Genomic DNA, 14,955 nt, shown 5'->3' with positions numbered 1-14,955 from the left:
GAAGCATGCACGTCGTTATACATTTTTCTAATTATTTTATAAAAACGTTTACGACATGTACATAAAAAGTTAAAAATTAGAATACAAAAAATGCTATGCAAAAAAAATAAAAACAAAACGAAATACGTCAAATATACACGTTTTAAAGACACGTTCACACATTATTTACCAACAAACTACTTTATATAAAACGACGCAAAATATATAAAATGATCATCTTTAAATGCATTTTACGCATATATAAGAAAACATATTCTTACCAATTATTGTGTTCTGTTATTCACGCATAAAGACAGCCAATTTCTCTAAATTTGGCAAACTTGCCTGCCAAATTTAAGCAAACAAAAGCTCAATTTTCTATTTTTTTAGCCCTCCTTAACCGTTTACAGTGGCTTGAACTAACTTGTGATGGCAAAACATTGGTATACATATGAGCTCCTTAAGATAAAAACGACAACAAACCTTCACTCAAATTGAGCTAGCTTGCCTTCGTTATAGGGGCTTTGCCGCACGACGTCGGCCCAATATTTTTTTCTTACAACCAACAAAGGCTGTACAGCGGTGCTGCTCTATTGTAGGGCATAGGAAGTCATGCTGTCCCGAGCTTAGTTAGTTCTAAAACTCCTCCCTGTGTTACAGGAAGGTCTGGGCTCTGTAAGATAAACGTAAAAGTACAAACAATAAAAAGGTAAAAATGCAAGATTAGTACGAAACATTATTTAAGAAATAAGTAATTGGAATTCTAAAATCAGCAGTCTAATATGTTCACATTTGTGAACATAATAATAAATTCACGAGTTGAAACCATTCTAATTTAATACACGAAGTGACAGCGGTACTCTTGACGTGTTGCACTTTCACCTACTTTAAAGAAATATCTTACCAACATAAACAAACTAGGAAACTGTCCCCACTCACACACTCACACAAACACAGCTTAAAACAGACGATCGAACGTTCGCGCTTCCCACACTTTCAAGTTCCATTACGTTTAGTTGACGTAAAAGACGTTGGGTGGCGCCACCGATCCGCGGCAATGTGCCCATGGAAACTTATGGCTATTCACGAGAACCGGGAGACATTCCCCAGTAAAGTTGAGCAAGACATTCACAAGAAAATTGTGAAACGAGACGTAGACCGGCTGGAATTCTATCGAAACGAATTCGTTCGAAACGGAATTTTAGGAACTCTTTAGAGAAATTGGCAGAAGGTGGACAGCAGAATATTTATCAATCTACGAGCAACGTGGACACAAAACGGACCCGAAGATTCGCTTCAATAGTCTTGAGTAACGCTTGAAAGAGTACAAACAGAATCAAGAAGCGATACTGTCAAAAAAAAAAGAAAAGGAATGTGGGTAAAAAAATGTAAAATACGCCATATAAAAAAAAAAAAAAAAAAATTCCCTGTCGCTGTGTGTTGTACGTGGAACTATCATGGTTTAGCGCTAGTAACCTACAGGCGTTTATTTTCGAGCCATGCCTCCGGGCTTCTCCACCTATCTTAACCCCATTGACTCCACCCACTCCTCTCCATTGCACTGACTCAATGAACCATCGACGTTCCCCGTCGAGTCGGCCTGTGTCCACAGAATCGGGGAATGACGAGCTGCGGCCGGTCACGTGTCAATTTTCCAGCCACATGCAGCGCGAGAACTGAATTTGTGGGTTGGTCACTTGCACCTGACCAATACCACCTGGACAGAAGGCCTCCACACGCGTCATCATAGTCAGATCGATCAAGGCGAGAGATTGGGCACGAGTGCTGCGTCAGTGTTCGGCTGCGGCTCGTGGCCAATCAGCGCGTCGAAGGTCGGGCTCGGGTCCAATAGCCGACCGAGCGCGATCCGACTGTGATGACGTTTCATAGAGGAAGAGGAAACCATGCGGAGGCCTTCTGTCTAGGTGGTGTTGACCTGAGACGTAGTGATGTGACGTCATTTTTGCCGCTAAATTTAGCGGGAAAACTGAATTGGCGTTGAGATCACGTGACGTCAATTTTTCCGCTAAATCTAGCGGGGAAACTGAATTTGTGTACAGGTCACGTGACACGTACTAATCTGACGTCATTTTCCCGCTAAACATAGCGGGGAAACTGAATTGGTGCTGAGGTCACGGTACGTCAATTTTCCCGCTAAATCTAGCGGGGAAACTGAACTTGCTTATAGGTCACGCGTGACCATGACATGTCAGTTTGTTAACTTTAGTTAAGTTTAATAACTTTTTTGTTTATTAACTTTTAATAAAAGTTATTAACTTTTTCAATATTGGTGTAATGGGTCGTGTTCTAACTAAACAATGAACAGTAGAAACGATTACGGCCTAACCTCATTTAAAAAGTTCAAATGCCAATAAAATCATTTTTTCGGTTGTTTATATAATTATTTATTACAGCGCTTCGGGGTTGTTAAAGAGAAGTGTGGACATGGCCGGACTGGACACGCGCTCGCTGTCTTACGGCCTCTTCAGTGACGCATGACAACACCTATGTTTCCGAAGCGGCACTGGCACGTAGTGGGCTTCAACGCCACTGGGCGGCCAGGAGTTGTGCGGCAGCGCGGCCGTATAATGCGTCACTGTGCTATACTTGGGGACAACTTTCTGCAGCTATGCATGCAATCAAAGGAACGGCAGTGTGGGCTTGAACGCTGGTCAAAGCTGTGCACGCGTGTTCTCTTCCCCTTCTTGGAAATGCCACAGAAAGCTATCAACGAGTGTGGACTGGTCGAAGCGATAGTTTCCAAACGATTTACGTGAAGCAACGCGTAAATCGTTTGGAAAGTATCGCGGAGCTTGCTATGCCATATTCCTTGCGTTTTTCTGGAAATGCGACTTGCGCGTAAGATGCTGCTATATTCTCGGTGACTGGCGGCGGTGAATGTTAATTCTGAGTAGGACTTAACGCTCTGAAGAGGTGCTTTTCCCCCGGCAAATCGAAATGCACAAAATTACGTTGCAAACTCTGCAACTGTCGCTTCTCTGCAGTCCTCTGGTGCACAATGAGAAGTACAGGGTGTCACAAAAGAAAATTTGCACGTTCTTTTTTACCGCAAAATTAAACTAGGCATCGCCGAACGCTCATTCTCCGCCCAAAGGTATCGCTAGAGGTCACAACCGGATGCCAACGTTTCAGCCAGATCCGATAGATTAATCAAAAGTTAGAAGCGATTTTCTGAAAATTTCAATGGGAAAATGGCGGCCGACGGAGATTCGAACACATGGGGCTCTATGGCACCAGAAACCGAAAACGGGCAAAAATGGGCTCCTGTTTCCCGTTGAAATTTTCAGAAAATCACCTATAACTTTTGATTAACTTATCAGATCGGGCTGAAACATTGCCATCTGGGCCCGTTTGCTCGAAGCGCTAACCGCGGCTGAAGTTAGCCGCAGTACCTAGGAGAGGGATTTTGAGATCACGTGACTGGGCTCGGTAGGGATGCGGGGAAACATGGCGGTGCCCCAGTGAGTGAGCGCCGGTCGCTTTGGAACTAATGTGTCGTTGTAGCTGCAATATCGGGCGCGTTAGTCAGCAACGAATAATGCAGGAGGCTTTCGCTTTGCCTTACCTCACTTAAACCGCAAAGCATGGGCAATGAAATCGCCGCATTTTTTAGATAGTGTTTCGATTCTGGGCATTCCTAAGCCTAAATGAACGCGATAATTGTCGGCATGGCAACGTCTTTGGAAAGCGGATTGTTGCTAGCACACAAAAGCAGACAGCGTCCTGACAGACTTTTTTCTAAATTATCCAAGCATCGCGAGGAGAACGCTGGAAGTATAATTCTACGGTTCACGCGCGCTAAACTTCTTATAAAAGATTTGAAGTAAAAAATCATAAAAGGCTTTAACGAAAGCGCGTGCAAGGCAAAATTTGTTTTATACTTTTTGCTTTAGAACGGTTACTACTCCAGACGCCAGCACGCGCGACGCGTGCAACTACAGTCGTAGCATGCACCTCGGTGCTTGGATAATTTAGAAAAAAGGTCTGTTGGGACGCCGTCTGCTTTTGTGTGCTATCAACAATTCGCCTTCAAAGACGTTTTTATGCCGACAATTATCGCGTTCATTTAGGCTTAGGAGTGCCCAGAATCGAAACACTATCTAAAAAATGCGGCGGTGTCATTGCCCATGCTTTGCGATTTAAGTGAGGTAAGGCAAAGCGAAAGCCTCCTGCACCATTCGTTGCTGACTAACGCGCCCGATATTGCAACCACAACGACACATCAGTTCCAAAGCGACCGGCGCTCACTCACTGGGGCACCGCCATGTTTCCCCGCATCCCTATTGAGCCAGTCACGTGATCTCAAAATTCCTCTCCTAGGTACTGCGGCTAACTTTAGCCGCGGTGAGTGCTTCGAGCAAACGGGCCCTGGTTGTGACCTCTAGTTCTAGCTTTAGGCGGAGAATGAGCGTTCGGCGATGCCTAGTTTATTTTTGCGGTACAAAAGACCGTGTTAATTTTTTTGTGACACCCTGTACACTTAATAAGACACTGACAGCCCTCCCCCCTTCCCTTTCCCCCCAAAAAAAATTGTAATGCGATTTAATATGGTGTCAGAAGACTACCCAGAATAGTTTTCTACAGCGTCACGTATATTTTTAATAAAATAAAAGAAAGCAAATGCTCGAAACCGAAACTGGACTGGGGAGGAAGAAATGTAGAGAAGGAGGGAGTTACTTGAGGTCGCGTAAGCCGACCGCTTTTTTTTTTTTTTTTTTCCTTCGTTTTTCCGGCCGCGCGAAGCAGACGAACAATGCGCACGTCGCACAAAAAAGTCAAAACTCAAACACGTCGTGCTTGAAAAAAGTTTGCGCGCTTTTCAAAATCTTGACAATTCGTGTTCGTATTCGTAAGGCGAGCGATGTCTTCAGCCGGGAGAAGGGGCGACGACTCGGCGACGTCTTCGTGCGAATCAGCTTGGTGGTCGGGCGTGTCTTACGGAATAAATCTTAATTGTTTCGATCGGTAATGCTAGACAGATTCGCCAGTACCTTAAACAACAGTTCGGAAGTAGAGGTCCGATTCCCGTCGGACTTCCACCTCAGGACGGTCGATTTAGCGCCTCTATTCACTTGTGGCACCATCTCCTGATAGGCGCAGCGAGCAGACGACGCACCCTGTTGTCGGCTTGGAGCGCCTATCGGAAGATTGCACCACAATTAAATAGCGTCGCTAACTCGGTCGTCTGCGAACGCGGGTATATCTCAAAACGTCGCATTCACAATTTTGCGATTTCTCATTTCGCCCCCTTCTCGTTTGCCACCTTTTCAAGACATCCCAACCGGTTTTCTTTTTTTCTTTGTTTTTGGTCCCATTCGTACTACGACCGAATGACACGTGGTACGTTTACAGTGACCACCTTCCTGCTAGCAAAATGCGGGACACGTGTGGCCGGGGGGGGGGGGGGGGGGGGGGTAGAGGAAATTTATTAACACGCACACCACGAACCGAGGCTCTGTTCACACACTTAATATCCTGTGCTGTTTACACAACTGCTAATTTTATTGCAGCAATGAAGCTCGAATAATTTTCATTCCCAATGAGATATACAGTATATTCTTATGCCAAATATCTTATTAAGTGTGTCGAAGTTGGAAACATAAAAATCTACTGTAGTAGAACTTAATGCATCAAATGGAAATAAGAGACAGTAAATCTTTTTCGGGTTCTTGTTTCCTGTCAACGCTTACTTTTATCAACATGGTCCTTACAAATTTTAACATTGTGTTCTTTTTCGGCCGTTGTGAGTTGCAGGCGTTGTGTAGCTGTATTCACTAAAAAAAAAAAAAAAAAATCCACAGCAACGTTTTTGCATTGACACAGCAATTTGAAAATTATTCGAATATTTTCTATTTAAACTTTTAACGAGCAATTCTTCTTACAATATTTTGCTACCGCAACAGAGTATGCGCGTCGGTTCTCCTGCAAGAACGACGCTCGCTTCCCGCAATGCTTGGATAGAAAATGGCGTATCATTGCGATTCACGCGATTGCCAGCGACCTCCGCGCTTCCCCGTGCCCCGTTGTCCAGCAGCACCATGAGATGCAGAGTGATTTTTACGACAGTGTGAAATGCGGGACATTTTAAAGATTCGGGAAATTCTCGCGAGGCGCGGGACACGAGCCCTCAATGCGGGACAGTCTCGCAAGTCGCCGGACGGGTGGTCGCCCTAGCCGTACGCTCTTTTTCTTTTTTTTTTCGGGGGGGGGGGGGGGGGGGGGGGCAACCTCAACGAGTGCACGCTCCCGCGGCCTGGGAAGAGGGGGACCTATAGAAGCCGCGCTTTGACACAAAGGAGCAGTTTGGTGTTTTATTACCAAGCGCCTGCGACCACTTCGGGTCAGCCCAACAAGCGGGCCCTGATTTTCACAAAAATGTGAATGGGACGTTTTGAAATACAGCCGCGTTTGCAGACGACCGAATCAGCAACGCTATTTACTCGTGGTGCCATCTCCCGATAGGCACTGCAAGCCGACAACAGAGTGCGTCATCTGCTCACTACGTCTATCGGGAGATGGCGCCACAAGTAAATAGCGTTGCTAAATCGGTCGTCTACGAACGCGTCCAACCTTGACTTTGGCAAGATCTTTGCTCTGGTTCTTTTTTTTTTTTTTACAGGAAGAGAACTGCTCCTCGAAATTTCACATGGTGAAACTGGCCTGCTCAGTGCACGTTCAGTGAAAGCTTGATCTTTCCATTGTGCAGGTGCCGATTTTTTCGGCTCGTTTTACAGTGGAAGGTATTGTTAAAGTCAATCACTCCTCACTCGAAATCTGTCTCGGGTCGTGAATATTGAGCTCTTATATATATATATTTTTTTTTTGTCGAAGATTTTTGTTTTTTCTGTATATGGACATTTATAAAAAATAGTTTTTAGTGGCTACTTTCAGTGGTACTTTCAGTGGTTACAAAACGGCTTTTAATTTGTTGAAATAAATGTCAAAACAAATATTTAAATGTGGCTTTGTTCACTCATTCCCTTTGCTCTTGGGATTTCCAGGCCAAACTATTGCAGTCATAGGTAGATTATTTAACTCGATAATTAACGAATACATATTGTCATAGAAGCCATAACACTATATTTTTAAAGCGCAGCTCTTAGGCGCCCGTTTCCGGCTTCAGCGGCGTCGGCGTAACCGCGCGTTGCATTATGGGACGATTCCAATAATGACGTCACGCGTGATGTCACAAGAATCACGAGTGACGTCACTCGTGACGTCACCGCGCGTTGCATTATGCGTAAATTTTCCCGCTAAATTTAGTGGAAAAATTCCCCGCTAAATTTAGCGGAAAAATTTCCCCGCTCAATGGGAGGGGAGCAGGAGAGGAGGAAGGTATGGTACGGATGAGGAGGAGGGGCATACCCTCCTCTCCGAACCTTCCCCTCCTCCTCCTCAAGAGCTGCGCTCTAATTCGGCGTTACAGGGGATTGTAAACGTCTTTCTTTTTTTGGGTTTCGGCATTCAAGGATGGACTGAGGCACACAAGTGACGAACCACGTTCAGGACGTTCAAAAACGTCTACCACGTAAGAACTTGTAAACAAATTCTTTGACATGGTTTATGAAGTCACCGAATATAGACCGTTCCATAAGGGTCATAGCAGAGAGGGTAAAAGAAAAAAAAATGCACTCCCCCTCTCGCCCCGCATCTCGTCCGCTCCGCCGATTGGGCTGTAGCTAGCGTCCGGCTGGCGTGCAAACTCTGTTTAAAATCGCGTCATTTTGGAACTTTCAAGCGCAGATGCGCAGATTTTGGTATGCCAGTTGTCGTGTAATACTATGCTAGATAAAAAAGACTAACAGAGTCCAATTGGGCTGTTATCTGCGTGCAAATAAGAAGAAAATAGGGAAAACTGTGTCAGGGTGGCCGGTCTCTCCGGCGAAAAGTGAATCCGGTGGCTGTACCTTTTTTACCATACTAAGTATGTACTAGTGTATACGCCCTTTAGCGAACATGAGTGGAAGTCTGAAATAATAAATAAAACGTGCTCTCCTGCCGCAATACACGCAGTAGTTGAGGGTAGTACTGCCGGCTGACTCAACTGCTATTTAAGTAACGGAAAAAGATATGCTAGTTGATCATTTAGCGAAATAGAACAACAGAGAGCTATACTTCGTTTCAGTTTCGGTCCAGACGCAGCCGATGCTACAAGCGCGAGCATGTGGCCGAGAACAGTGCTTGCACTGCACGAGCGCGCGTGCTTGGCAGGGATGCTGAAAGCCCGGAGCTCGCGCTTGTAGCTTTGGCTGCGTCTGGACCGAAGCTGAAACGAAGTAGATAGGCTGATTTTGGAGTAGCCACAACTATTCTAAGAACGCAAACCACTTCACAACGGCAGCCACGAGCGAGAGTTCGATGTTCCGTACTGCCCGCCGATACAGCCCAAAGATGGAGAACGGCAACGTCCCGGTTTGTCGTCTGCTAGCGGAATCGGCGCGTGCCCTCTCTCTTGTTTTACCCCGCCGAACCCTGCGGAACTTCCCGGATGTGTGGAGAGGGCGCTGCGGTCGAACAAAATGGTGCCGCCCGGAGAGCGCTAAATGGAATGGTCTATAAGTGCGTAAAATTATGGAGCCTGTGAGGGGGCGTTTATGAACGAGTAGTTTATACTTGGCGTTCCGTGTTTTCGGCGCGTACCGACAAACACCCGAAATATACCCCCGAGGCGGTTTTCTCCGAATTGGTGAGAACCAAAAAGACCCAAATTTGAGCTGTCCTTGAAGGAAACAAAAAAGCCAGCTTTTCGGAAAGAAACGTTTTACACTACTTTTTAAGTTTTTTTTTTTTAACACTTAAAAAGAACATAAAACGGAAGATTTCGTCTATTTTAAATTGTAACGTTGAATATGTGACACATCAACCTCTTAAAGGGGCAAGGAAACAAAAATTGAAATATTCAAATTTCGTTCGGAAATTAGTCAAGCATGACGGATAATACCGTAAATGATAGTCGCACGTTTGTATTTTGACCGATTGGCTTTATTTTTCGTTCCAAACGGTGCACTCGAGCAAGCGCTCGAAGAGAAGCGAACGGAGAGCGTGATGCGTCATGGGATATCCGACGCAAACAAAAACAGAAAGAAAAGATTTCCCGCGTTCGTGATGTAATGAGTCTGGCGTGGTTGTGAGCATTGCCGTTGGTGGCGTTGTCGCGTTACAACCGACAACGCCACGCGTTGTCGGTCAACGCGTTACAACCGAGCCGTTCGAAGTGCACGTGGGTTGACGAGCGTGCGGCTGGCCCAAGGACTAAATGGAACAGCGCGGAACATAGGACAGAAAGAACAGGACAACACGAGCGCTGACTTACAACTGACTGTTTAGTGAGAAGCGAAGGAAGAAGAAGAAATAAGAAGCGAAGGAAGAAGAAGAAATAAACTGAAAATAAGGATTAAAACAAAATACTTGCAATGAAAATAATTAATTTTTTATCTGCGCTCTACATCAGTGGTGTACTGCGACCAGTTTTATAAACAACGCAAGGGGGTGTGCATAGGATCGTGCCTTGCGCCAGTCCTCAGCGATCTGCTGTTGGCCTACTATGACCGACTGCTCGAAATATCTCTGCGGGACTTCAAGGTAGCTAGAGTGTTCCGGTATGTCGATGATTTCTTGGTGCTGTTCCAAACCTCTGGAGCTGACACCCACCAGCAAGTTGAAAACATCTTTGAAATTTTCAAGTCGAACCTCCGTGTTTTCACTCTCACCAAGGAACTGACCGAAGACAATCAGTTGCGGTTCCTAGACCTGATCCTGGTGTTTGGAGCGGAGCACGTCTGTTGGAGGTATTCCCCTCGTTCGCAAAAGGCGCTCTTGCCGTTCTCGTCCGCTCACTCCAAGCTTGTGAAGCGAGGAATAGCGCTAGCCGCTATGAAAAATGCCACGCAAAGATCCTGCCATCACCAGGTTGAGAGAGGCTTCAACGCCCAAGTGGTCAGACTGCTGTCCGCAGGCTTCCCGCAACCTCTGCTGAGTAGCCTGGCAGAAAAGCTCCTTCTTGAGTCGCGTCGCTCCACTAGCAAGCCTCAAGATACACGCAAGAGATCTCCTTGGACAGTCATACCCTACATCCATGGCCTGTCCCACAACCTGAAAAAGGTTGGAGCCAAGGCAGGCGTTCAGGTACTTTTCTCTGCACCTAACAAACTGGGTCGTCTGTGCAAAAAAGTAAACTCTACCAACCCCTCTGCCACCTCCATCAGGCAATGCCAGAAGAGCCATGCAACTCCTTTCGTCGAGTGTGTCGAAGGCGTCGTGTACGACGTTCCGCTATCGTGCGGTCGGTCGTATGTTGGCCAGACCGGGCGGTGCATCAACGATCGTCTGAGAGAACACCGCGCCTCATTGGGAACGACCACCGGCAGCAACCTAGCCAGGCATTGTGCAGCGTGTCCCTGCGTCCCAGCATTTGACAGATGCGAGATTATCAAACACCATAGAGACTGTCGCACGCGCGAGATCATCGAAGCGTTCTCCATCATTAAGAAAGACACAAGCGCAGTCAGCATGCCTTCCGTGACCCTGTTGAGGAAGGAAATCGCATATCTCGAGAGCACTTAATGAACCTTGCTTTTTCTAAAAAGTTATTTTCTTTTCTTCACTTTTGTTTTTTTTTTTTTTTTTGCTTTTCCCTCATCTTTAATTATTTTCATTGCAAGTATTTTGTTTTAATCCTTATTTTCAGTTTATTTCTTCTTCTTCCTTCGCTTCTTATTTCTTCTTCTTCCTTCGCTTCTCATTAAACAGTCAGTTGTAAGTCAGCGCTCGTGTTGTCCTGTTCTTTCTGTCCTATGTTCCGCGCTGTTCCATTTAGTCATGAACCAACTAGCCCATCAAAGCACACTGGCCCAAGGAGCACGTATCTTCCAAAACAACTTTTGTCGGAGTTTTGAGCGACTGGCTAATCTTCTGGGGGGGAGAATGGCTGTATCCGGGTGCACGAGCGAGGGTCCGAGAAAGAGGAGAGTCCTTCCTTTCAGTCTTCTTGGACCGTTTGGTACAATGCGCGATTTGTGAGTTGAGGAGGAAAGCTAAGAAGGAAAATGTTGGAATTCCAAAGAGCGACGCAGCTCCGAACTTGCTACGTCATGACTACGTAGCAAGTTCCCCAACTTTGCTAGATTACCTCCCAAATAGGTTCCGCATGCATTCACCAGGTGCACATTGAAAGATCGTTTAATTAGCTTTAAAATTAGTTTGATTGTGTCTTTCAACGCACGACTGGTGTTTTTGAGGTTATGCTGCAACATGCAACACATTAAAGCTAAAAAAATGAGCGCTGGAATTTTGTTCTCCTACCCCTTTAACATTAATACTCGAAAATAAATCCAGCTCGTAACTAATAACCATACAAAAAAAAACAACAAAAAAACGAGGTGGAGGAGAAAAGAAAAGAACGAACTTAACATCCCCCTTTTTGCCTCTTTCTCGGGTTTAGGTATGCCGAAAAAAGTCAGCTCAGTCTTGAAACCCGAACCGCTCGCGTCCACCGAGGCCAGACTAGTTGCGATTACAGCGCCGCCCTTCAGCGGCGAGTCAAAACATAAAAGTTGCTTTATATATCTACTGCGAGATGGCACTGTAAGATGGCACTGCGAGATGGCGCCACTGGCCCTAGCGCGACTTGACAGGACCGGTACGTGCAGCCATGCAGTTCCCGGAGTGGCCGCTGCGGTAGAAAGGGCGGCATTGCGATCGCGTCTAGTTCGGTTCTCGAGTACAGATCGGAGCCAATTCTTCAAAGCAGACTCGTATGGCAGTCGCCCCAACTGAGTTGTTCCAGTCACGTTGATTCATGGGCTTCGTAGGCCTCCATTTTCTCAAAAAAAAAAAAAAAAAAAAATATATATATATATATATATATATATATATTATTCTTTTTATTTGGAAACGCATGTGGTATATACATTGGATGGAGACCAAGCCTTCGACAATGCGTACCTTATTTTGACGGTAAAAGAAACTCTAATTTTGTTATTTTCGCTGGCAGTCTGTGTTTTGAACAGGTGTGAATATGAAAACTTTTACTGCGAATCGAATTTAAATATCTTTAAATGCAAAGAAATTACATTAAATTATAATTGAGCGTTTATACTTTAATAAATCACAGCTGGAAAATTATACAAAACCCGAGACCGGGTTCGTGGATAATAGTAAAAACAGTAATAAATACACACCATCATTTTAATCTTTTCTTTTTAATGGGTGGAATCTTTTTCCTATGAAATGGAACATTTTTGATTACAAGAGAAATATTTAAGATACTTCGGTTAAAAAAAAAAAAACAGATCGTGAAAGATAAGTTGGGTAAGACATAATGCATCATGGCGAGCCAATACAACCTTATTTATTTGAATGTAGAGGGATTATTTCACCTGCGGCGCCGTCCTTTATAATTAGGGGCAGTACTACAGTTATGCTTAAATAAATGTGGTCTACAATAATGAGCAAAATGTCCGAGACCGTCGAACAAACCGAGATCTGCTCTGACGAGTCAGCCGCTTCTCCTAGCACCCCGGTGCAAAGCAGTGAAGCTTGACGCTCGCGCGACGGTGGTAAAGTAGTTTGGGCGAGTTGGTTGTCCATGAACAGACTTGTACACGTTTCTCGAAAAACAGTAATCGATTACAATTACAATTACTCTTGGCCTGAAAGTATTTAATTATATTGAGGATTTTTTATACCTGGTTGTGGCACCAGCGAGAGCGAATATCTTTTGAAGTAAGAATTCTAGGTCTTGTTAGCTTTACTAAGCTACGGTGAAATGGATTCAGCTTCGGAGACATCACGTTTGTGCTCATTGTGGCTTGTTGGTCGCCTCCAAGTTATTACAAAGAAGCTTCTCCTTTCCACTTCCACTTCGCCACTTCCGCCGAAAGAGGTGGATTCTTGTGGAACGCCAAATAATTAAGACGCATGTGACAAATAGCTTCCGTTTTTTGTCACACCTTAGCATTTACGTTATCTGGATTTAGTTTTATCTCGGAAGACAGACGAGTGTAGATATGCTTTGGACCGGATTTGGATTCAACAGTTAATAAAAGACAAAAGTTCTACATTAACCATCGAACTTCCTACTGAAAGACATTTGTAGAAAACTTGAACTTGACAGTCCCAGCTCTAAACCCAACAAACTACACCCTAAACAGTCCAGACAAAGAGCCTATCTTCCATTCGTAGAGCTCGGTAACAATGGTTTTACTCTTTATGGTTCCCAGCGTTTAAAAGCTGATAGAGTGAACATATCGCACCATTTTTAGCTCGGAATTCGGTGACTAAATTTTCAAGCTGTTAAAACCCAAAAACAGAAAAAAAAAAAAAAAAAAGGAGGGGGGGGGGGGGGGGGGGAGGGGGGAGGGGGGAATTTGTAATCGTAAGAAGTAATTTTATTATTTCCAAAAGTAATCAGGTTACTCGTTTGATTACTACACAATAAAGGTGATCAACGGCATACAAAATTAATTTGAAAAGTTACCGATTACAAGTAATGTGACTACTTGTAATGAGTATCATACAAGTCTGTTCATCACCTGGAGGACTTAAAAGCGCAAAAACACGGAAGAGGAAGAGACACGTACAACACGGATTGACGCTAACTTTAAACAGATGTGATCGAGGCGGTCGAACCAGCACACACGCGTAAACACTCTTGCCTATATCTTACTGCACGTGCGCGAGTCGTCAAGCTTCACTGCTTGACACCGGAGTGCTAGGAGAAGCGGCTGACTTGCCCGAGCTCATCTCTGTTTACCCGATGGTTTCGGACATCTTGCTCATTCTAAAGGGCAGTTCACACACTCGCGTCGAATCCGACCGTGTGCGACTACAAACGGCTTGCGACGTTCGGGTTGCCATGACAACACCTGCGTCGGCTCCAACAAAACCGGTTTCTACCCCGTTTTGTTGGACGCAGCGGTTGCCATAGCAACCCGTACGTCGCTATCTGTTTGTAGTCGCACACGGTCGGACTCGACGCGAGTGTGTGAATTGCTGTTGTACCGAGGGATTGCTCTCACCTGTCTTCAGGTTGCTCTGAGAAAAACCTGCCATCGCGGTTTGACGACTAGCTTTGAACTTCAGGTAGAACGGGTGGACAGGCGGACTTACCGGTCTGCTTGATTTTCAGCCTGTGTGAAAACCTCCTTCGGAATATCAAAAGTAAAGGCAACACGGAATGCGGTCAACGAGAAACGGTAAAAAAAAGTTTAAGTGATATTTTATTTACACGAGGTGTCGCACAATCTTAAGAAAATAGCAAAGTAAGTGCGATGTCAATGTTGTCATCTGCGCTCCATCCTCCATTTATTTGTTTTCTTTTTTTTTTTTCAAAAACTGCCAACCCTTTCGGGGTATTGCAGGAGGGGGTACAATGAAACGCACAAAGATAAATAAACAGACGTTATACATTTGATAATCATACATGCACTGCTACTGAGAGAGACGCCGGAAAGAACACTTGAAGGCAGCCAATTCCATTCTTCAATGATCTTCACAAGGAACGAGTATTTATAGATGTAAATATTGGATATACAAGGGTCAACTGATAATTTATTGTTCAAGCGTCGAGACCGCCTACCGGGAGGTCTTATGTAGTTTTGCGTGTCCATATTAAAATTGTTAAAATAGCAAAATTAAAATTAAAATTGTTTAAAATTGTTAAAAAGCGCCTCGTCTCTGTCCCCTTCTTCGTCCTCGTTCTTTCGGCGCTTTCCATTCAATGTTAAAATACAGTAGATAAAGAAATGTTAGTCGTGCAATTTTACGCCTTAATGCTAAAGAGGATAACTGGGCGTCTCTTAACAGTGCCGAAACACACTCGTGTCTATTATATCTAGAAAATATAAACCGCGGGCAGCAAGCCTTTGAATACGCTCCAACTTGTTTATCTGGGTTCGTGTGTGGGGGGTCCGAAATATTATTGACGTGTATACTCTAAGGTTAGGCGCACCAAGG

This window comes from Ixodes scapularis, unplaced genomic scaffold, assembly GCF_016920785.2.
Source record: "Ixodes scapularis isolate PalLabHiFi unplaced genomic scaffold, ASM1692078v2 PGA_scaffold10__122_contigs__length_95168666, whole genome shotgun sequence".
NCBI classification, from domain to species: domain Eukaryota; kingdom Metazoa; phylum Arthropoda; class Arachnida; order Ixodida; family Ixodidae; genus Ixodes; species Ixodes scapularis.
The sequence above is the reverse complement of the archived record's forward strand: the minus strand, read 5'-3'. Positions refer to the sequence as shown.